Here is a 25,834-nt window from a genome sequence, read left to right as displayed (position 1 = left end):
AATCGATGACCAACATGCGGGCCACCCGCCGGGTATCCTTTGGCCTGGGGGTGTTTCTCGCGGATCCATTGATACGTAGAATCGTCGTCATCTGGAAGACACTCGTATTATATTCAATCCACCGACCATTGCCGATCGCCAGCTGCAGGCTGAATCTGCCAGAATCGACTATTGCGACCGGAATACGTCACTACCCTAATGATAATACCCTAGTTTTAAGTTAGTCGTTAATCAAGGTTAGAAAATACCCTTGGCATCTTACAGCTCTAGCAGTGTGCCTTTAAATATATTATTACTAGCTGACCCGTCGAACTTCGTCTCGTCAGAAATTATGTTTTTGAATCTATCTTCTCGAACAGCAGAACTGTCAAACGTTATTATTTTACTGATTACTTGGCCTACAATAAACGAATTACGACAAATTCACATTTAACATATTAACCTCGGTCCGAAGGTCATCAAAAATTATTGTGAACATGTTAAAAGCTTTTGTTACGCAAAAATGAAACAAATGCACCGATCGACATCTCATCCTTCGAGTCAGTGCATTGAACAGAGATGGTAGATCTCTCTCAAACTAATGGTTTCGACGTGAAGCGTGGAGCAGAACTGATAAGGATGAATACATTAAATTGATGATTCTGCAAATTTCCAAAAACTGCCTTCGCGACTTGTTTGTCATTGCAAGTTAAGGCTTGATTGTAGACTGAAGACGTTTAAAAATTTAATAGTAAATCCTTGGGATTATCGGATAAAATTGTTTGGAGCGATTTTCCACCAACTGCTTCACCGCTAGTCTGATGATATTACTTAGTCGTGTTTGATGAATGTTCGTAGCATGACAATTACAGGATTAATTTTCAATTAACAATTTACCGATAAAATTAAACATTCTTTTGTCCTAACTTGTGTCCATTAACTTTTACATGAACACTGAATTCGTTTAATGATTGTATCAATAGTTGTCTCATTAGTCGAGTCACCACATCATTTTGCTTAGTACTCGATCTACAATTAACGATGGTTGAGTTCGGTCCTGTGGAACCATATCAGACAAAATTATATGAAAAATGTGCAATTTTTCTATTCTAGCGGAGTGAACATGAGGAGTGATTATACCAGTATTCTTCTTATCGTTCAAGCCAATGAATAAAACGTTTCTCCTCCACATTTACATTTGGTAATTGGTCAAGTAATGCAATGTTCTGAAAATGGAATGATTTGGCTTAAGCAGTTTACAAATGTAATGAATAGCATCCTAAGCAGTCCGCTTTTAAGTAACCCATCCTTGAAAATGTACCCGAAGCGACTGAATGAACTGTAGCATGCTAAATGAAAAAAATCTCTATATTTTACCTCATTATTTTAACAGCAGAATCCTATCCTTGATTCGTATAATAAATCGTTCTATAATTTGATTTGTTCCACTCAAGCCCACGATGGCCAACATTATTCATCTAACTGTTTACATTGCACACAATTAATCTACTGGTAAACGATATCAGAATGTTTTATCCTGTTTACGGTATAGCAAGAATAGTCATATGCGTTCCACGATTAAGTCATTTGGCAAGCAATAATTTTGGTATCCAATTAAGCAAGTGGCTCGAAATGATGGATCGCATGGATCAAACATGCAAGTCTCCACCCAAAACTGCTCGTTGCGCGCCAAACGATTTCCCAATGATCTAGTATTCTTTTCTTCAACAGCGAAATACTGAGCATTTTGTTGCGCGCCAAACATCAATCAATCTAGCAATCATTGGCGACTTTTTCAGTGGAAAATTCCATTGTCCATACAAAATAACTTTATTGGTTTTTCCCACTTTCTGGTAAGTTTTCCTAATTTTTTTGATGTACGAACCCGGTGGGGGTAAAAACTGATCAAACAAAAAAAAAGCATCTCAATCCATCCATCCGTTCTTACGTGATGCGATTACAAAGAATGATCTCTGCATTTTTATATATATATATATATATATAGATTGAATAAAAAAAATAACATGAACATATATTATTTTCCCCAAATCATAACTCGTGTTGCTCATTTCCCGTGTTGAAAATTAACGATTTCTTACAATACCCATTTTATGGAATTCAACTCGTGCTTATATCAACACAAAACCAAATATTGCAGAAAGTCGTGTCATTATTTGACACGTAATTTTTTCTCGTGATATAATGCCACCGAACCCACCGTGTATTTCTCACACCACCACAATACGAAACAGCAGCGCGCAAGCGATTCAGAAATTGCTGAAAAATTTATGTAAACTTTCTCAAATGTCGATTAGTTTGGCAAAAGTTTCATCATTTTGAGTTGCATTTTCTGAATTTTTGTAAAATTTTCCAACCATCACTATTTTTCAGTTTTACAATCATCTCCGCAAGGAACGCAACAGTAACCGTTTATACATTTCAAAAACCAATTATTTTTCTCGGCAAAGCAAAATTTTAAAATTCTAAGAATTCTTAGTTGTGGTAAATTTAATTGCGAAAACTTAAATGTTTTTTGTTTTTCCAAAATCAAACTAGTTTCTGAATAGTTGACCAAAAACGCGACACGCGTATTCCGCTACAGTTCACCTTAATTAGACAAATTTGTCTCTATTTTCAACAGGTTAAGATGAAAACCTCGTCGGGAGATTGTCTCAATGGTTACTGGCAGTGTTCAGTGGTGATTACGACCACATTGTTTCGTAATTGATAACGTTGTAATATTGTAAAGCATTGTGTGCTTTGTTCACCGGTGTGTTAGTTATAGATTCGATTCGTTGCATTTTCAGCAATATGTAGCACCAAAATTAAACTGTTATAACATTATAGCATTGGGAAACCGATAGAACATATCGGTTCACGATTCATCCAAAACAACTAAACAAAACATTGTAGTCTCTAAACTATGGAACCATAATCGGATCTCATGACCGATTCGATTGAGGAAAAACATCAGCATTCACTAGGAAGCTCCGTTATCATCACGAGTAATCGAAATAAATTTCTGCTATCGAGCTGCTTTGTAGCATCCACTGAATGGATTCAATTATAGTTGGTAAAGTGTTGGCAAAAATGCCAACAGTTCAAGACTGGGATTGTAAAAAATTGCGTTAGAAAAGCATGCAAAGTCGGTAACCGTGGGTCAGGAAACCACCGACCAAGCAACCGCGAATTGCACCTTGGCTTGTTTCGGAATTCGTGGAAAGCTTTTACCACCGAACCGATTGATTACCTTTCTGAAACAATCCTGGATGCCGGATCGTGACCGAGCAGCAACTCTTCGACTGGTTTCGCGTGTCTAGAATGCATTTCTTTGATTCTCACTACCGGCGTAGGTTTTTTTTTTGTCCGGGCTCAATTCGCGAGATCTGCACCGTTCGCCCGACGCGGGAAACCAACATATTTATTGAGCTAATATCCTGTATTATGTGTTTATTTTATTTACTTTCGTTCGCTTTTCCAAACACTATAACCGTAAATTTCAACCCTGGCTAGTGGCGGCAGAGCACCGGCGATGGTTAGTTTGTTCGCTTGTTGGATGGATGCCATTTCCTGAAGCGCCCTCTTGAGTGTGTCCGCATATACTTCCAGCTGAAGGGAAAAACCGAGCGTAAAGGGGCGGGTTTTTGCTACTCCGATTTAATTTGTCTTAATTATTCGGTTTCGTGGCCATCCTATGATATTCCAGCCCACCAGAGGCGGCTCCTCCGGTTTCCTTTCGAGCTGATACGGACCAACGCCGGCCGGTGTCGGTGCGGCTGCTCCGAAGAATGCATACCTGTCTGGTGTCGAGGTGACTTTCCTCTTCCGGCCGGAATGGCGAACAAGCAAAATGATTGCAAACATAGTATTAGACGGCCAGGCGGAGGACTGTCGATGGCAGAGAATTAGGTGTCTAACTGGTAAATGAGTGTATAAATTACAGAATCAGGCGAACTGGCTCTTCGGGCGGTTGGATTGTGTTACGACCTGGGCTTGATTGCAGTCAATCAATTTCATTTCGAGAAATTATCAGAACGTAATTGAATACATATATTAGAACGGAAATCGAGAAAGCTGCGATCGAAGGCGTGGAATTGAATGCTTACGAATCACTTCCGCTGATTGATTGCGCGGTTCCAATGCCGTGCTACAACAATCCGGATAGATTCAAGAGCTTGACGGTGGTTCCTTCCGAGCTGCGCAAATTAATTGAAGGTTCCACTGGTCATGTTAAAGCAGCTCTTCAACCATAGGAAATAATGCCAGTCATAATTTGCATAGATGGAATTCGTTGATACTTTACTCTGATCGTAGATTTTGTTTTGATAATAGGAAGCAACAAAGTTTATTAGAAACTATAATTTGCAGATGCTCCTGATCTGACTGAAATGCTCTAAGCAACCGTTTATACCTGAAATATACAGTAGCTCAAACTTCTACTACCAAGAAACTCAATCCACAGCCCTATTGGAACTGGCTTCGTGTATGTATTATCAACATTAGGCTGTTACTGTTTTTCTACCTTGGATTGTATAACTTCCACAATCAAACCAAATCGTTTCGATTTGTTTTTGCCAAAGCTAAAATGCTCTATATCGTATAAAATACCGGATTTTTGTGATAATGTCCAACTCATTCAATATCTGAACGTCCGTTTCATTTTTTTTTGCAGCGCCTAATTCTCGGATGGCGACATTGTTATCAACTTGACCATAATTAGTCAACAATAAGGACGAGATTTTTATCGTTCCAGCGAGCAGCAAAGTAGAAGAACATTGACGCAGAAATAAAAAAGCCTAACCGATATGATAACGTTTTTGGATAAAACCGCATAAAATTAATAATTAGGCAAGAGACTTGCAGTTATGGAAATAAATAAAATTTTTGTTGCAAATTCGAAGCATTGCAAGGTAAAGTACATAAAAATACGCATTCTATCTTCAATCAAAGTATACGAAGATATTGTAAAATAATTGTCGTGCCTTTACGAACAGATTTCAAATGAGTTTCATTGTTGATAGTAGCTGATCAATTTTTGGAGGCGCCCATTTAATCCGATGATAATTATCGATTGCGAAATAGATTATCATTAATACCTTATGATCAAAAAAGAACCGGAATTTTCATTTTAAAATTCGGTAAACTTTTATTCTTTCAACGTTGCCAACACTTTTATACACATTCTGTCAAATTTTGACGCATATCGTACGATTAGTTTTTGTTTGGCGTCTATACAAAGAAGTTGAAAAATTTTCGTGTGGCGATTTTTATAATGAATGAAAATTTAGAACAACGGCTCGCCTTCGAAGCGCCATTCGGTCGATTGTTGTGCGGTTTCGACGTCATATTCATAGATCCACATCTCATCACCAGTTATGATGCATTCGATGAATGTGGGGTCACTATCTGCGTTGGAAATCATCTCTTTGGCCACATCAATACGACGCTGTTTTTGAATGAAATTCAGCTTTTTTGGCACCAGCCGAGAAGCGACGCGTTTCAAATCCAAAACATCAGTTAAAATGTGTTCGGCTGATCCATAAGAGATGCCCAACAACACAGCAATCTCTCTAATCGGTACAGAGCGATTTTGCAACACGATTTGCTTCGCCGATTCAATGTTTTCTTCAGTAACAGATGTTGTTGGGCGGCCAGGGATCTCATCATGATCCAAGCTTGTACGACCACCTTTGAAGCGTTTATACCACTCGTTTGCCTGTGTTTTTCCTAGACACGATTCACCAGAGGCCTTTTCTAACATTTTCAACGTTTCGGAACACTTAAATCCATTTGCAACACAAAATTTGATGCACGCACGTTGTTCTAAATTTTCATCCATTATAAAAATCGCCACACGAAAATTTTTCAACTTCTTTGTATAGACGCCAAACAAAAACTAATCGTACGATATGCGCCAAAATTTGACAGAATGTGTATAAAAGTGTTGCCAACGTTGAGAGAATAAAAGTTTACCGATTGGACAAGCGCGGGAATTTTAAAATGAAAATTCCGGTTCTTTTTTTATCATAAGGTATGTGAGCTCGATAATCTTTTGGCATGGATACGTCTTGATTTACTAGGAGCGCCTCTTCAAAATTTGCCTTGTGAAAGAACGGGTAGAACTTAATTGTGAATATCTCGAATTCTACAAAACGTGTCAACATATTTTTTTACATGTCATCAGAAATATGATCAACAATTTGTGAGTCAGATAATCATGAATAGCTCGCCTTTCTCGTAACCGAACCGACGGTTTTGAGGTAGTCAGGCACATATCAGTGTTGTACCGGACGAGTATAAAAAGTAAATTTGGATCGAAAATCGTTTATATAATGAGAAGCTGTCAAACAGAAATTTGTAAGTATCTGCTAACAACTTATTCTCAAACAAATTTATTGTTCCCGCTGATGTTCCTCAAGGCAGTATCCTTGGCCCAATACCGTTCAACATTCTTACGTCAGATATTCCGGCACTTTCGGGTGATGGCGTACTCTCACTGTTTGCCGATGACACCTCCCTCATCTACAAAGACCGCATAATTCGTTCATTGGTAACAAAAATGCAGCGAGAAATGGATGTCCTGGTTGATTATTTTAGCAGTTGGAAAATATGCATAAAACTCAAGCTGTCATATTTCCCCACTCCAAATCTCCCCGACTCTTTCCACATGAGAATAACAAAATTAAAATAAAATGGCTCTGAAATATATTGGTTGAATGAGGCAGTTTATCTAGGACTAACCATGGATAACAAGTTTCTCTTTAGGTCACATGTGGACAAAGTTGTGATAAAATGTAACAGTTTATTGAGATTTCTCTACCCATTGATTAACAGAAAATCTAAATTGTCATCTCAAAACGAACTTTACAGCTGTTTACAGGAAAATAGTCTATCCAGTCATTGAATATGCAGTTCCAGTTTGGAAAAAATGCGCAAAATGTCACAAAAACAAGTTCCAAGTCGTTAAAAAATAAAATTTTTAAAAATCGCTCTGAATCTACCTCCATGGAGTAGTACTTCTCGTGTACATATATACAATTGCTGAACAAGAAACAATCGAGCAGAGCGCTTTACAGCTAGAGTTAAGATAGATTAGTTTAGGTTGAGTAGATAAAAATATACAATTTCTAGTATATAAATCCAATACATGAAATAAAAGTCACTAACAATGTAGGACTGAAACAATAAGAAATACAATCGAATATAGACTAAATAGTAAACACCATAGATAAAAAGTTAGCCCGGGTTGGTGGTTCAATGCATAGGGCACGGGTCTTACAAGCTAGTTGTCGTATGTCCGAACCCCGACATGGAAAGGTTCTTAGTGTCAGTAATATCGTCGTAGTACTAGTCATGCCATGATTCTGTACGTCAAATAAAAGACCAAATTCCACAACAGGAATGTAATGTCAAGACTTTCCTATAGATAAAAAGTTATAAACAGTATCACTAAAATATTGTAGCAAATGTATAAAAACAAAGCGCCTGCGTCGGATAATGCCTCAAATTCTCATTCGCATTTCGGACATCGTGTCGAGCAGTCGCCTTCAACTAGCAGCAGCAGAAAAGTGAATTTTGGATTAAATTCTAAAACTGAATTCTTAAGCTGAACTTAGAGCCCGAATTCTGGTCCACCCGAATTCTGGTTTTTGAATTCATTTTTACACCACCATCTCACTGTAACGTTGCTAACAATAAACTGTCAAAGTTAGGATTCGATCAGTGGCGCGACATGTGTCGATAAGTTAAACTCGTATTCATGCGAGTTGCGCTGCGATACGCTCCGCGCGTGCGGTTCATGATTGAAAAATTCACTGCTCCGAAAGTATTAATCTTTCCACTCTGAAACATTGCCAAGATTGAGTTAAACCCCAAAAGTTTCTTTTTTAAACTCTAAAAAGAAAAAAAATTGGCCCATGTTTGAAATTGTTTTATTTCTTTATTATTTCTAACTTTTATCGCTAAATAAATTATAAAGACTGGTTTTTGGAATCGCTTATTTGAAAGTTTAGGCAAACACGTACATTTCATTTGAACGAATTTTTGTATTTTTACTGTATAAAAAAAGCAAAGTCTTGGCATTACATTCCTTTGGTGGAATTTGGCCTTTCTGTTTCAACAGACTTCGCAGCCGATTCTTAGTGTACAGAATCATTGCATGGCTAGTACTATGGATCCTACTGACACTAAGAATCCTTCCAGGTCGGGACTCGAACATACGACAACTGGCTTGTAAGACCAGCGTCATATGCATTGAACCGCCAACCCGGGACAATTTTTACTGTATAGGCTGTTGAAAAAAGGCTCTTTTTGTAAACGCGAAACTTCAAAAAAATCATATCATATCCATATTGAAATAAAAAAATCGTGTCGAATATTTTAGAGTTCTTTACCGAAAAAAAAGGTAAAAAGGCGGGTGGGTAATGTCAGAGACATAACTGGATGTCGAGAATACGAAAAAACTGACACGCTCCCATCACTTTTCCGAATAACAGTTAGTTGATTGATTGTATGAATTGTGCAAGCTTTCCCCTTTTTCACTAATAGAGTTTGAAGCGATGCACCTATATTAAAGTACAAATTAGTTACATTAAACAGCTACTATTCTACAACTATATATTCCAAATTTGAAACAACTGCTTTTTAATTTGCCAATATAGGAGGCTAGGTACGACAAATTTGTAGTTTATTTTTATTGAAGCTGTGAAGTTCGAAGATATCTGAGTCTTCTCGAAATTTCAGTACGAGACAATTGCAATGGCCTGGTCTGAAATGTATCGACGATCTTCGGTATGCAAGAGTCATTTCAATAATAATAATAATAAAAATAATAATAATAATAATAATAATAATAATAATATTAATAATAATAATAATAATAATAATAATAATTATTATTATTATTATTATTATAATACAGATTGAACTGTATATATATATATATATATATATATATATATATATATATATATATATATATATATATATATATATATATATATATATATATATATATATATATATATATATATATATATATATATATATATATATATATATATATATATATATATATATGTATAAATAAAATACAGATTAAACTGTATATATGGCAACTCTGTTTCGCACGGCATATTTTCACACGATCCCATACTAGTATAAAGATGTGTTCAACATCATCATTTTCGCATTGCCGTTCGGAATTGAATGTGTTAGTGACAGTACAAATCTGCCTTTCTACCGGTTTTCGGTGCCATCGTGCTGACGGTGTCTCGTACGTTCAGAGTAGCTGCTTTAACTTAAATGACGCTATTTCTCACATCACATTTCATTTTATACCTGCTACTGGCAGCGGTGTACGGACAGCCCCTTTGTTAAACAACTTTCCTGTTCGCAGAACGGGAAACAGTGAGACGATATAAAAGAGAGAGCGGCAGCCAGTAATACTGAATTGGCTGTCTAGCTGTTAACAGCATCTTGTTGAATTTTTACGCAGAAACACGCACACAGGAGGAACAGTTAAGGGCAAGGCAAAGTCCCGCTCAAACCGTGCTGGTCTGCAGTTCCCAGTTGGGGGCAGAATCCATCGTCTGCTCCGGAAGAACAACCTCGCCGAGCGTGTCGGTGCCGGTGCACCAGCCTATCTGGCGGTAATGATGGAGTACTTGGCTGCCGAAGTGTTGGAATTGGCCGGTAACGCTGCCCGTGACAACAAGAAAACGAAACTCATCCCTCGCCATCTGCAGCTGGTCATCCGTAACGACGAGGAGTTGAACAAAAACCCCGTTCTTTTCAGGACTACCACATCACTGTGATAAAGATATATTTGATTGCTTTAAGCTTAGCCAGTTCTGATACGCCTGGAAAGTAGAATGCGCAAATCAAGTGGAAACCTTTGTTCTAACAATTTGTTCATTTTTGTTTTCGGCCGCATACTAAAGTATTCACGACAAAAATACATTTTGATCTGTATACATGGCAACTCTGTATAAAGATGTGTTCAAGATCATCACTTCCACTTTCGCATTGCCGTTCGTAATTGAATGTGTTAATGACGGTGCAAATTATTTTTACTTCTCGTGTAATGCCAAAACAAGAGCAACAGTTGCTCAGAAAATGGTAGGAAAGCGACAAAATTCAACTAGTTCTTTATGATAAACTTTAGCACTCAAAAGTGCTTTGAATTGTCTGAAAAGCATTCTGAAAAGTGTTTGAATGGGCCTTGGTGGACTTTTTAGCTGCCTTTCTACCGGTTTTCGGTGCCATCGTGCTGACGGTGTCTCGTACGTTCAGAGTAGCTGCTTTAACTTAAATGACGCTATTTCTCACATTTCATTTTATACCTGCTACTGGCAGCGGTGTACGGACAGTCCCTTTGCTAAAATTCCTTTTCTGTTTGCAGAACGGGAAACAGTGAGACGACAGGTCCTCGATGTTGCTCTCGTGTGTCTTGTTTCGGGAACAGTTGCTCAGCAAATGGTAGGAAAAATGAACCACTCAACTTTTATATGAATGCTCTTGTACAGAAGCAGACATCTCGCGTTCTGATTGGCTGGTGTTGTCATGCGTCAAATCAAACTAGTTTTTTAATAGTGTACTATTGACAAACTTCAATGTTGTTGCAATACACGTTCAAGTTGAAAATTTTCGATTCTATTGGTAGTTAGATATCCTTCCACAGATAACTGAGCTATGAGCTTTCAAAATACGAGAAAGGCAAACGCGCCTTATGAATTATCCCCTATGATACTCGTTTATACCAAACATTTCAGAAAAGTTTCATCTTGAATCATTTGAGACTATGTCACACAACTGACAATTTTATCATAAAATTGTGATCACATTTCCGATGGCGTGTAGCAAAAATTATGTTGATTCGTTAGATACAACAAGAGATATTCACGATCAAAAACTTATCACTCTCTCAGAGAGTGAATTTTGAAAAGCCACCCCATAGTAAAGTAAGTCGTATTCACGACAAAATTTTTTTTTGGTGGCTGATTTTGTGTGGAATGCCCCATATTTATCTTGTATATTTAATAAGTTAGCAATGAAACTTTTCCGCACACGTGTCACTCCGCCGCCTCTACTGCCTCCGAAAGTTTGATCCCGCCGGCTGTTTTAAGAAGAAAAAAAAAAGATTCTCCGGATGCGGCTATTTGATCGCGTCGATGTAAAATATTTTGATCATTTGTGTTTTGATATTATTGTTTCGTATTTAATTCTCCCTGTTCTCCCGCAACGAATGAAGAGCATTTAGAGATTTTTTTCCAAAAGTTTAACCTGCCTAGTGTTTAAATTGGATAAAAACTTTCACTACTTCACCACTTAAAATTTTGAATGCAAAATTGTCGCATAAAAATATCATCAGTGCAAAAACCGGACACAAAAAAAAACAAAGGCCGGATAAACATTAAACCAATCATCTAGATTTCTTATCAATATTCTATGGAAAATAGTAGTGAATTTTAAAAGCAACTCTCAACTCACTGATCTAAATTCCAAATTCGTATGTGAAAGCAAACGCTAAATTTTCAAAAAAAAATTGTACAAAACACGTTAACCGGCACTACCATATACAACGGAATACCATTAAAACTAATACAATAACAACAAAAGAACAAAATCCCGATAAACTGGAAGGCTCGAAGTCGCGGGTCATACGGACCAGTTCCATAACAGACATTTATTGAACATCATCGCCACGCATTCAGCAATAAATCCAATCTAAAAGTCTGCCGATGTTCGCTTCTACCGGCTGGGCCCCGGTTGATGGCTAATGCCGACCAAATTCTGCGGAAAATGGTGCACAAGAATTCTCCTAATCCACTTTTGGTTAAACTTTCCCCCCAGCAGAGAGTACACAAATCTAGCCGTTTCAGTGCCTCTCAAGTGAATCGTCGTGCCACCACACGTACGATACGGCGGGGCGGAGGCGGCAGCGGATGGTTGGCCAAATGCCCGCCAATCTGTTGAAGATGAGTTTCAAAAGTATTTTCCAGTTGGTCCCGTCCGGAGCTATCGGAAACCGCGCCTGCCTTCGGCTCGGAATCGCGTAGTGCAAATAACCGCCAGCAAGAGTACACAATTCCAACCCAGTTTGGCTGTGATACTTTTTGCAAACTTGCGCTGTACACTAAAATTTCATTCGACATTATTGACAAGCGGATTTGCAACGGGTTTGCGATGGAGTTGGATGGATACAGGCTAGAGCTCGGTCTGATTGCATTGTGTAACTTCGAGGCACCCGGAGTTTCATTTATCGTTTTCAAACGAATATGTTGTAGTTTGGTAAAGCTTCGCAGGAATTTGCAACCCAATTCCAACGACTTACACTGTCTAGGTGAACTGATCCAATCACCTAAACTGATCGCCTCTGACATGTACTGGATTTGATTCTTACTGCATGAAAACAATATTCAATCCAAACAGCTTTAGAAAACTTTTCGAATATCGTTATATACTTTTTACATTAAATTTCAATCCCGGTGATGTTCACTGATGAGTGGATGGAGGAATTTTTCTTTTTCAATTTTATGAACCGTTACCCCAATGGAAATATGATCACGGACATTTGATTAAATATTCTTAAAAGTTTCTACTATCGTCTTTTTACTGCTATCTAATTCCCTTTGAAAGTGGAAACGACGTCACGGTTAAAGCTCTAGCGGAATCACCCCCAAACCCAAGCAGTGTCAAATGCGATGTTGGATCTCTGGATGGATTGAGGCGCTCGGACCGGAGCGCACAGAACAAAAAAAGGAAGGTTAAACCGATTAGCATTTTTTGTGCCTAAACCTTTCCGAGTCATTTTCCAATCAGATACGGTTTACGGTTATCGAAAAATCATCGAAAGCTATTTCCATTCGCTGCTGCTGCTGCAGTGTGGGGGCTGTCTCTGAGGCTCAATTATCAGAACGGTTTGAAGGGAAACTTCAACCGAAGAACTACCCACCGGATAAACTTTCACGAACTTTTCACATTTTTTTTCGACATTTCTACTGTCCTTTCAGCAACTACGTTAAGCTCCGAGGCTAATCTGGTGCGAATCCTGGTCGGGTTGGCGAATAACAACAGGGAAAAAAACTTTTGCTCTCTTTTTCGAAGATAAAATTGAAATGCTTTTGCCAATTATTGTGCGCCAACCTAGACCGTTGCCATAGATTCCTTCCGTTCCAAGACCTCACGGCAATCGGAAAACGTTCACAGGCAGGTCGGTGTAGCAGAGGGTAGTTGAGGTATTGTATCCGTCCTTCAATATTCGACGTTTTCTTTGTTGATTTTTTTCCGCACTGGAATTTCATGTTTTTCATCATATTTTGAGTTTTTTTTGTCGAATAAAAAAAGATGTGAAATTGGAAATGGTTGTAAAACATTATGCTGTTGAAATCGTGTTACGAAAGGAGAGGCTAATCGGAATACCTCTCTAAAACAATCTTGCTGTGGATTGCCTTTGCATAGGCGTCAAATCCTACATAGGTAGGCTGCGTTGAACGCATCACGCAACAGCACTCTCTCAACAAACCATTATTTGGTGCAATCGATTTCTGATGCTAAAATTTGATCATTTGCTCAAAAGACGACATCCATCATTATCAGAAATCAACTTCCCCTTAAGAAGTTTTTGTTATTTAGCATCTATTTTGCTCAATCTGTTCGACACTCGAAATTAAGTATAAAAGTATATGGGGCATTTTACGCAAAATCAGCTATTCAGATTTTTTTTTCAACTCTTTTTCTTCGGTAAAGAACTCGAAAATATTCGACACGTATTGTTTCCTTTATATATATATATATATATATATATATATATATATATATATATATATATATATATATATATATATATATATATATATATATATATATATATATATATATATATATATATATATATATATATATATATATATATATGTATATATATATATATAAATAGGTATAGAATTCGCTCAAACTTCAGAAAACTTTTCCGAGGCCCGGAGGGCCGAATGACATATACCAATCGATTCAGCTCGACGAACTGAGCAAATGTCCGTGTGTGTGTGTGTGTGTGGATCTGTATGTGTGTTGTCAACTAAGTGGTCGAGATCTCAGAGATGGCTGGACCGATTTTGATCAAACTAGTCGCAAATGAAAGGTCTCCCTGTCACCCAGAACGCTATTGAATGGTTTTGAGATAGGATGTTTACTTTTTGAGTTTTACGAAGTTTTATGTCAAAATTTTCAGTTTTTTGACAGTATCTGTCACAATTGACCTTGAAAACAGAATATGTTTTCAGGCTTAGATTCCACACGGTAGTAGCTATCCAACAAGCCATAGATTGTAAAAATCCGTTCATTTTTAACGGAGATATCGAAATTTTTGTGTAAACGACTTTTCCCCCTATTCCAGTCGTAGAAGTTTTGAGCGCTGTATGACAAAGAAATGCTTGGGAGCAACGGAAAACACGATTTTTTATACTGCTACATACAATTGTTTCTATGTACCAAACGGACTGTGTACAGCATCCTTTTTCATGACATTTAGTCTCGGACCGATTTTAGCACGGCTCGTTTTTGGCAACATAATCGTTCGAATATGACATATGTCATTTTCGAACCAGATGATAGCAGATTTTTTTTTAATTATATTGTTTTAAACTACTTACAGCAATAAATGCTGGAAGAACATAACATCCATATACCATTCGAATCAGTTCGTCGAGATCAGCAAATGCGTGTGTGACAAATAATTTTACTCAATTTTCTCGGAAAATTTCTTTTCTAAAAATTCAGATTCATATAAAAAGTCGTATGCTTCCAAACATTTTTCATTTCCTGAATTATGTTTGGTTCCGACCTCTGGTTCCGGAACTACATGTTGATATGTGAAACGAAATCAAAATTGTGTAACTCATTTTTCTCGTAGATGGCTGAACCGATCTAAGATTCAAATGAAATCTAAGAATCGTCTAATATTCAAATGAAAAGTTTCAAGATTCTATAAAACATCTTGCTTTTCAGTCAGATCCATCTTCCGGTTTCAGGGATACAGGGTGATAAGTATAAAAATGTCTATTCCACATAAATTAATCAGGTTTATCGGGTTAGCCGATTTGGATAGTCCATAACAAAATAAACTTTTTTCAGTTTTAGTGGTAGTCAGTTTTCGATTCAGAAGGCACCTAAAAATTTAATTCGTGTTATGATTTCTCAAAGATCTCTACACTGATTTTCAAACATTTTGAAACAAATGTAAACTATACAGCTACTCAGGTGAATTTATCTGACTTCGGCCATACCGATTTTAGAATTCCGGTTCCAGTATCAAAGCTCAATCGTTTTCTCAAAATAAGAGCCTAATCGAATTCCAAAAACAAAAATTCAAATTAAAATAAACTTATAGTCCCATACAAAATTAAATATTTTTTTCCAATTATGACTTCCGATTCTCGAATTACATGATGATGAATTCAAACCGATATAGAAGATGACAATCCCGAAAAGCTTTAAAGTTGGACTGAAACCTGTGGTAATTTATTCGTCATATGGCCATACGAATCGGTTTGGGTTATGCTGGTTCCTGAAGTACCTTCAATTACCGTAAACTCTGAAGTGGAACTTATTTCGACATATCATGGCATGTTTAATCGATTATCACACTTTTAGATTCAAATTCGATCCGATTTGGAGTTTCGACATTACAGAGTAATGAGTGATTAAAATCTCAAATTGTCGCTTAAAACGATGGTCATTAAAATAATGTCATGAAAACTTAAACACCGAAGAATATTCATGCAAAAAACACATGCGGATTGATAAAAAAAAGGTATCATCCCACTGCTAGGTGGATTAAACACGTTTTTTTATTTCAATATGGTACGTGGAATTTTCGAGATATGATTTTTTGAAGTTTCGCGTTTACAAAAATGAGCCTTTTTTCAACAACCCTTAACCGTAAAATCTAATAAAGATAAAAAAATTGTCCAATACATGATATGCGCGTATTTTCTATAACTTTCAAATAAGTGATTCTTTAAAACAACCTCTAAAGTTAATTTGATGAAAAAAGTTGAAAATTAATAAACAAATATAAAAATTCAAATTGGGCCTATTTTTTTTCTCTTTTTAGTTGAAAAAATAAGCCTAGGGGTTTAACTCAATCTTGGCAAAGTTTCAGAGTGGAAAGATTAATACTTTCAGAGCAGTGAATCGAATCCTAACTTTGACAGTTTATTGTTAGCAACGTTATAGTGAAATCGCGGTGTAAAAATGAATTCAAAAATCAAAAATTGTTGCCGCAATCCGTTTAACTTTAAGACTCAAAATACACAAAATACATGGAAACATCGTTTTCCTGTAAACCGCTGTCAGACTGTAGAGCTTGAGGTAGGTTAGACACACACATACACACATACCCTGTAGCATTGGAGTTGTAATTCAGATCCGAATAAAATACAATACTAGTCTATGAGAAAGTGAAACATTTAATATGAATCTAATGACGTTTTTGTTTTAAGCGCTGCATCGGTGTAGTCAAGGATGGGTTTTATCGTATCAAAGAACGCTCACTCGCAACTCTTCACACGATTAAATCAGTGCCATCAAAGAGAGACGGATATCATAGAAACAAAAAAAAACCTGCATGGTTCATTTAACATAGAATAGACACCAGTGCGAGAGCGAATTTCTCTCGATGACTTTTCTGAGAATCAAAGGTTAGCACGCTGCTGTGGGGATCTTCTCTGAAGCAACAAACGGTCGCTTTTTCTCGTTTTGCGATCCGATTCTGTAAGGCAGTGGATAATTGCGATAGAATCATTTTACTGTTGCCGCTTATTCTAACTATGTGCATATAACCTTTGTATAAGTTCTGTCTATGAAAATATCTGTGAATGCTCCACACAAGGATTTTGAAATATTGTAACATAGTATGAGAATCGTCAAGTTGAATCATCGATTCGATTTTCTGCGATAATTTCCAACTTGCGATTCTCTCTTGGGAAATTCCACACAGCAACGATCATTATCAGACTGTAAATTTTTTAAGTGCAGTGAAATACTCAGAGTATGAAGTGGAGCGAAGAAATGTAGAAAAATTCTCTCGCGGTTCATGCATTGAGAGACTTGAGTTCTTGTAGCATCTTCTACCGGATTGAAAATGTTGTATACAATATAGATAGCAATATTGCAGCTTCTGTCTAATTTTCAGCAATCACCAACACTGGGTGTAGTGTAGCAATGATTATATTCGCTACAATTTGGGTGTAATCAAGGCATCCTTTTCCTCTCTATACCGGTGCAGTGCCACCGTTAAAAACGAAAATTCCACAAGCTTAAGAAAAATTTTGTTATTTCACGTCTTATAAGATGCACATAAATGGAGCGTCGTATTTCACACAAAGTTATATTCAATAAAATGTAAAAATGTGTGATTTGAAAATTACATGGCTTGAAATCGAATGAAATAGAAAGCAAAAGATCGATAGTTACAGCGCGACTTGTACCGAGAAACATGAGATCACAAAGCACGCCCGGTAATCAACTGAGCCACAGAAGCACATATCTGCTTAATGAATTATTTTTTTAAAATACGTTTATTTCATAGGCAATATACATAAGTTTTTCTTCGCCGTGGCATCCACAATACATAGTACTTTAAACCTAATACATTTCGAATATCATATTAGTATGTTGGTATTCATTAGTTAATCTAAACACTGTTTTTATCAAACGATTTGCTAATATAAATTACATCAAATAAAATACATTTATTTTGTACATGATCTTATAACTATTTCAAGTTTGTTTGTATCAGTTCATCACTTTTATTCAATATAATATAGCTGGTTGTTGGTTGAACTCGTGGGAGAGAAAGGAGTCTAACATAAAATAAAAGAATCTTGCCAGCTGGCAAGTGTTCTTTGGTGAGACGCGCTGTAGAATTCGCTGAAAGCAATCGGTCTCTCACAAAATTTCACCCTCAATAGCACCACGTTTGGCTAAACTATCATTGCCTGGAATGGAGCAATGAGCCGGGACCCAATCTATTGTGATTTGATAATTATTATTCTATATGTCGTTCAGACACTGTTTTATTTTTCCCAAGAAAAACGGTTCATTTTGTCGTGAATACGACTTACTTTACTATGGGGTGCCTTTTCAAAATTTACCCTCTGAGAGAGTGATAAGTTGTTGATCGTGAATATCTCTTGTTGTATCTAACGAATCAACATAATTTTTGCAACATGCCATCGGAAATATGATCACAATTTTATGATAAAATATTCAGTTGTGTGACATAATCTCAAATAATTCAAAATTAAACTTTTCTGAAATGTTTGGTATAACAGAGTATCAAAGAGGATAATTCATAAGGCGCGTTTGCCTTGCTCGTATTTTTAAAGCTCATAGCTCAGTGATCTGTGGAAGGATTTATATAATCTGACTAACAATAGAATCGAAATTTTTCAACTTAAACGTGTATAGCAAAAGCATTGAAGTATTTCAATAGTACACTATTGAAAAACCTATCGCATTTGACCCATGTCAACACCAGCCAATCAGAACGCGTTCTGAGGAAGAGAACAAAATATCTGCTGCTTTACAACAAATCGTTCGACAAAAATGTTCCGAAAAGTGGTGAATATCGTAGTGAGTTCCTCAATTTGGTCCTTCTGAATGCTAGAGATGAATCCCTACAGCATATTAATAGTTTCTTTCAATAAATTATGCAAATCCGAAATGAAATAATCGACATTAAAATTCTGTATGCGGCTATTTTTATAGCCGTTTGGACCGCCCATTAGTGAAAAAGCTACAAAGGAAATCACGTAAAAGAAAGCTCCTAACAAAAATTGAATCAGTTTAGATTTTATCGCCAATGCGAGCAGATGTATTTTGTGCCGTTTGCAAAGCTAGTTTCGCTTCCGACAAGAGCGATTACGTCACAGCTGCCAGTCATTTGCATTGATGAAAAAGCAACGGTGGAGAGCATTACAAAAAATCAGCTGTTCTAATGGCTCTAAAAGTTTTCTGAAGAACTGTTGTGTGAAATTCACAGAAATCTAGATCAAGTGAAGCCTTCTTTGTGTTTGCGAAAAATGTGGAAAAGGGGAATGACCCGGTATTCCGGCCGTTGTCTTGAAGAGATGTTCAAGTGCAATAGTAACTCCTTTATGCCAACTGTTTCAACTATCCCTCACGACCGGAGTCTTTCCCGTTTTGTGGAAATCTTTCTACATGTTTCCAGTTCACAAAAAAGGAGACAAAAAGAATATTAACAATTATCGTGGAATTACTGCTCTCAGCGCCATCTCTAAATTGTTCGAATTAGTAGTTCTTAAGCCAATTTTCGACCACTGTGAACAATACATCGCGGAAACTCAACACGGATTCATGCCGAAACGCTTCACTGGTACTAATCTCTTATCTTTTACGACGTACATAATGGATGCTATGCCTAATGGCTTCCAAACGGATGCTATTTACACGGATCTCTCCGCAGCTTTGGATAAAATCAATCACGCTATTACGATCGCCAAACTGGATAGGCTGGGTTTCGGTTCCAGTATTCCTCGATGGATGCATTCGTACCTCTGCAATCGACGACTGGCGGTTAAAATCAATGACAGTCTATCGGAGGAGCTCTTTGCTTTTTCCGGAATACCTCAAGGAAGCCATCTCGGTCCACTGGTTTTCCTCCTTTATTTCGACGATGTAAATTACTCGCTGGAAGGCCCACGACTATCTTTTGCTGATGACTTAAAGTTATACCAAATAATCAAGAGTGCAGAAGATGCTTCATACCTTCAACGTCAACTGACCATTTTTTCAAGGTGGTGCGAGATCAACCGAATGACTTTAAACATTAGTAAATGCTTTATTATCACATTCACTCGTAAGAAAGACCCTTTGCGGTTTGATTATTGCTTCCATGATGCAGCGATTGAAAGAGTCACTTGTGTCAAGGATCTTGGAGTTTATCTAGACGAACAAATGAATTACAAGCAGCATATTGGATACACAGTTACGAAGGCTTCTCGTTGTTTGGAATTTGTTATGAGAACTGCTAAGCGCTTCTCAGATGTATAGTGTTTGAAGTCGCTCTACTGCTCACTTGTTCGCTCAACACTCGAATACTGCTCAGTGATATGGAACCCTCACTATGTTAACGGTGTTCTCAGAATTGAGTCAATCCAACGACGTTTCGTTCGTTTCGCTCTTCGCAAATTGCCCTGAAACAAACCTCATCAGCTGCCGAGCTGCGAAAGCAGTGGGATGCTTATCGGACTCGATACTTTGCAAGTGCGTCTTTGCAATGCTGATTGCCGATGTCTTGACGAACAATATCGATTGCCCAGCACTTCTTAGTCAAATCAACATCAATGTTCATTCCAGAGCTCTCTGCAACAACAACCTCCTCAAATTGCCTCTACGTCGTACTAACTACGGAATCAACGGTGCCGTCATTGGATTGCAACGAACCTTTAACGGTGTTTCTACGGGATTCGATTTTCATTTTCCCCGCAGCCGAATAAGAGAATTTTTTTTAAATATTCATAGAAACAATCATTAGGACTTAAATTGGTCTGTTGATTAAATAAATAAATAAATAAATAAACCCGTTTTGGTGGAGACGCTCTGTAATCTAGCAAACTAAAGTAAATTTGCACAGCAATATAATCTTGTCGGATTTAAGTCATATCTTCTAAAGTCAAATTTTGAAAGTATTTGGCTTGGTTTGACCCAACCAACACGTGTTCCCAAGTTCAACACGAAAACACAAACATATACTAGTTTACATTGAATAGGTTTTGGATTGTTCTATCCAGTGGCTCAGGCTGCCGGTCCTTGAAGCCGTGCGTACTGGAAACATAATCCACCTGAAAGATTTCATTTTACAGAGAAGCACCATTGAGCTAAGTGAAATCTCTTTCGGATAAAATTTCGTTATTTTCATATAACAGTCAACGCCCGCACAGTGGAAAAACCTTCGGCGTGGCCCCGCAGACAAGTGCCTAGCGGAAGCTTTCATATCCGAAGTGCGAAGCACAAAAAATGATCATTATAATAAAAAAAATAATAATAACAATAAAACGAGACCTGATTTAGTTTAACCTCAGCCAACCGTTGACGGGATCGGCTGGAGTACGATGAAAACTTCCGGAAAATTTAATACTGAATAAATTACTCTCCCGCGTAAGAGCGTGGTGATTTGCTTTTTGCGGTTGATTACTACCGGGGAGAAAAAAAAACGCGCTCGGTTCTATGTACGTACATAAAACATTCCATCCGTGCCTCCACAGTACGGTGTTGAATCCTGATTCGATGTGATGCGCTCAGAGCGGGCCTAATGTACGTATTTTCATTTCAATCGGTTGGAAAATCAACAGCACGGTTCACGGAAAAGCTATGCTGGTGAAAAGAAAAACAGCAGCTGCTGCTGTGTGCAGGGAACTGCATTTTCTATCGGCATCGCCTAAATTGAAAACGCCACTGAATGATGTTTTTCTGATGAAGTAAATTTATTATCGTTCATGGTAATCCATCCAGCAGGGAAAGTTGTGCGAAAAACGAACAAACAAAATCGCTGTGTTGATTATAGTTCAGCTCAGTTTAATTAATTGAAATGAGGTGGCTTTCGGTTCTGCTGAGTACGGTTAAAAGAATTGGATCCGATGATACACGGCATTCTCCCCCACAAAAAGTTCCTCTGCCGGTCCCAATCGGGATAAAAAGTACCGTGAGATGTAAGAAATGGAATTCGGATTCTTGAATTATATATTATGGTTCAAATGATAAAATATTCACGTTATTTTTCATCCATGAAAGTTTAAACAGAAGCACTTTATGAACCGAAGAAAGAGTTCTTCTGACAATAGAAGTAAAAGCGGTCAAGCCATCGAGTAAATAGATGTGGGATCAACCTTAACTAGCAGTTGGCAAAAATCATCGAACAAAAGAGCAAACTACAAAAGAATTTTTTATTCAAACAAAAACCTTACTTTTCGGTTTCATCGATACACCTTCAAAATCGGTTCTGTTGTGATCCCACACTCAGAAAAACAAACTTTTCTCGCCCGAACAACAACCGTCATCCGGGGGCCGCTGTTCCCCGTATCTCGCATTGGCCGATCGACATTCGGAATTTTTGTTTTCTCTTGCATTATTAATGTACGGTTTATTTTTACATACATATGAGCGAATGACAGTGGCATCCTTCAACCCTCAACCCGACCTTCTAAAAACCAGCGTCAGAAACTTTAATTCCAAAACCAGCGTCAGAAACTTTAATTTCGAAAAGGAACCGATATACGCATTAGCCGACAAATCCAAACAATCCAAACAGACAACCGAACCGAAGTGCGGGAACCGAAGATCGTCGAAGTTGCAAAATTGTTCACATTAGGGGGAGATTTTTCTTTAGTCCGTTTCATTGAAGTACCGAATTTCCGAAGAAGATTGTTGTCATGAAGTCATAAATACTTTATTCGCAAGCATTACTTTCCGATTGAAAACACTTTACCTTTGTGTGCTCCGAGATAATCTGATTCCTGGGATTTTTCATAGCCAGTGCCAGTGGAAATTGCTTGGGTTCGGAGAAAGTTTATCGCGTGCCTCGAAAGCATGAGGGATATCCCGTTTCGGACTGTTCGCGGACGCGTGCTAGAAGTGGACTCGTGTCTTACCTTGCCGGGAGCCTAGCGACATTGAGAAGCTTGACGAACGGTTTCTATCCAGTCTGGGTTTAGCTGGAGGGAAATGGTTTCCAATGAATCATTAGATTTGAAGTGGGTTATGATGTCGTTTCCAGAAGTGTTTGTTTTTGTGTACTGACGGGCTGTCAAATTACGCTTCTATTGTTTTCAAAGCAAGAATGAAATAGATCTAGCCCTAAGCGAAATGTGTTGGTTGTCGCAAATATTAGTTTAGGCTATTGTGCTATAATATTACCACCGCAACGTTCTAATGTTTGATAGAAATGATATCCGCTGCATCTGGAAATTGAATTAAACTTTTGGAGTATTTCAAAATGAGTCATGTTCAGTTCGTTGAAAGATTGTTGTTAATGTGATCCTCTACTGAAAAAACAATTTTGGCTCCAGTTAACTGATGACTTTCACAAAAAGCCGTCTCCATCAAAGGCCTGCTAAAATAAGAGTCCAAGCTTATCACAGTAACGGCTGTTAATCTATGAACGAATCCCACTTATTGACTAAGTGTTAACAATATGTCTACATTTCGTGCTTGACTCAATAATGCATAGCAGTTCAAATTGAACTGCTTAATGCTAAACTCGGCAGTTCTATTTGAACCGCTAAGCAGACGTAAAGTTCCTACTACACCCAAACCTCCATTTACGTAAACTTTTTTTACGTTACCTCTTGTTACGTAACTCTCTTTGCGATCAAAATCCCAAATAACGTAAACTTTTTTACGAACCTACTTCGTAAAAAGAGGATTTTGCGCATAATGAACATATTTCCGGCTCATTTATATTCACTTGAAATTACTACAAAAAGGATATTTTCGGAATCGGATTGATGAGTAGATGTTTGAAGTGGTTTAGAATTCGAAGATGACGAATTCCGGTTTATTGATATTCCTTAAAACCCTCACAGTATAGATATTTTTAGAATGGGTTCGATGAGTCGATATAGGAAGGAATTCCAAAATGGTGGATTTTTGCTATTCCTTTAAAACCCTTACGATTTGTGTCGATATTTCTCGAATTGTTCGAATGCCTTCACAATATTCATATTTTTGGAACGGTTTTCATTAGTAAGAGCTGAAGCAGTAGCATAATATCTGTGGCAGATCTAAAATATAGCCTAATTTTGTGAAAAAAGAGTAAAAGACAAGTCAAACCAGTTTCAGATTATCAAGACTGTTGAAACTACTGAACAAGTGCCATAATAAAGTGATATTCTGGATATAATAACTGGAGCAGATGGTTATACCAACTTGGAATTCAGAACCACCGTAAACATCGCTTTCGACATCTACTCATCAAACCCGTTATTGTAGGGGTTTTGAGTAATATTTTAAGGGGTTTTGAGGAATATCAATATACGGGGAAGTCGCCATTTTGGAATTCAGAATCACTTCAAACATCGTTATCCAACATTTACTCTTCAAACCCGTTCCAAAAATACTCATATTATAAGGGATTTCTTAGAATATCAATAAACCGGAAGTCACCGTCTTAGAATTCAGAACCACCTCAAACATCGTCTCCCGACATCTGCTCATCAAACCCGTTCCGACAATACCCATATTCTGATGGTTTGTAACGAATATCGATGAACCGTAAGTCGCCATCTTGGAAGTTGATGCTACTTAGGCTGTGAACCATTTCGCGGTGAATTTTAACTTTTGGTTGAAATCTGAGACGAGTGGTATTTTGTGTCGAGTAATTGAATTTAACTAAAACTGCGGCCCATTTCAAAATTCGACGGACGGAAAGTGATTTGGGTTTATTTTCCACTGGAAATAATTTCAACTAAAGAATTAATATTAGAATTTTCATTGCAAGATTTTTTTCAGTGTCGGAAAATAACCATCGATCTGTCAAAAATAATCATGCTCTCGAGCAGGGTTAGTTTTGACAACATCAAATTAACCGCTCTAGTGTCAGATTTTAGCCATCCTTTTCCTACAAATACTGATAATTTTCGTTCCATAATTATCCAATATATTGTACATATCCAATAATACATATACACGAAGAAAACTATTTTACGTTGAAAATTCCAAATAACGGAAACTTTTTTTTACGACATAATTCGATTTACGAACCTCCGATTATCACGTAAATGAAGGTTTGGATGTATTTGCAGAACACTTCTGTTTTGCATCGAAGTGCATTGTCTATACAGACGTGCCTAACAAAAACATGGCGTAGAAACTTTACGTTTGCTTAGCGGTTCAAATCGAACTGCCAAGTTTTGCATTAAGCAGTTCAATTTGAACTACTATGTACTGATGAATCAAAGGCGAAACGTAAACATATGCGCAGTGCAAAATTTGACTAATCCGTGAATGATTAAATGTTTTAATTAGTCCTATTTAATAAAGAGATCTCGACCCGAAAGCTGAGGCTATTTCCTTTCTTATAGGTAGGTAAAATTTAACTGAATTTTAACATTTGGATTATAAAGATGTCTTAATAAACATTCTTAGACCGCAAACTTAACCTCAATTTTAGATAGATGTTAAAAAAATGCGAAAATTAGTCGGTTACGTCTCTTATATTATTATCAGGCGCGGCAACTATGGGGGGGAAGCGCCTTTTGACTGAAAGTTGATAAATTTATCGGAAAATGTTTGCATAATTTCAGAGAACTCTACAAGATTCCATAGAGTTTCAAGAATTTGCAGAAAGAATAAGATAACCGAAAACGGTTTGTTGGTCCAGCAGCTAACATAACCTACATTCCTTTTCATAATTTTTAGTTGGTTTGACGTAAAGTTCAGTTTTGCAATTTTTTTGCAAATTTTGCAAAAAAATTTTGAAAAAAAGTCGACCCTAGTACTTAGAAAAAATTTAGATTTCCGAAATCGAAAAATTATTATTCATCTGGTGTAATCTAAAAAAAAGTGTCAGAGAGTTGACCTAAAATAAATTCAAGGTACTGTAGATCTCGACGTTTCATGCATTTCTAAGACAAAACAAGAAAACCGGAAATATTTTTAAAAGTCTACAATTTTAAAAAGTCCTACCCAGTGCTTGAAGGGAAAATAGGTATAGATCAAGAATACTAGTGTTTGTTGTCTGATGAACAGAGAAGATGTTTGGATATAGGATACCGGTCATGAGGCGGCTAGGATTTAGATCATTGTTCGATGTATGCTCAGAGTGGTGGAAATG

The sequence above is a fragment of the Malaya genurostris genome, chromosome 2 (genome assembly GCF_030247185.1).
Source record: "Malaya genurostris strain Urasoe2022 chromosome 2, Malgen_1.1, whole genome shotgun sequence".
Lineage (NCBI taxonomy): Eukaryota > Metazoa > Arthropoda > Insecta > Diptera > Culicidae > Malaya > Malaya genurostris.
The sequence above is the reverse complement of the archived record's forward strand: the minus strand, read 5'-3'. Positions refer to the sequence as shown.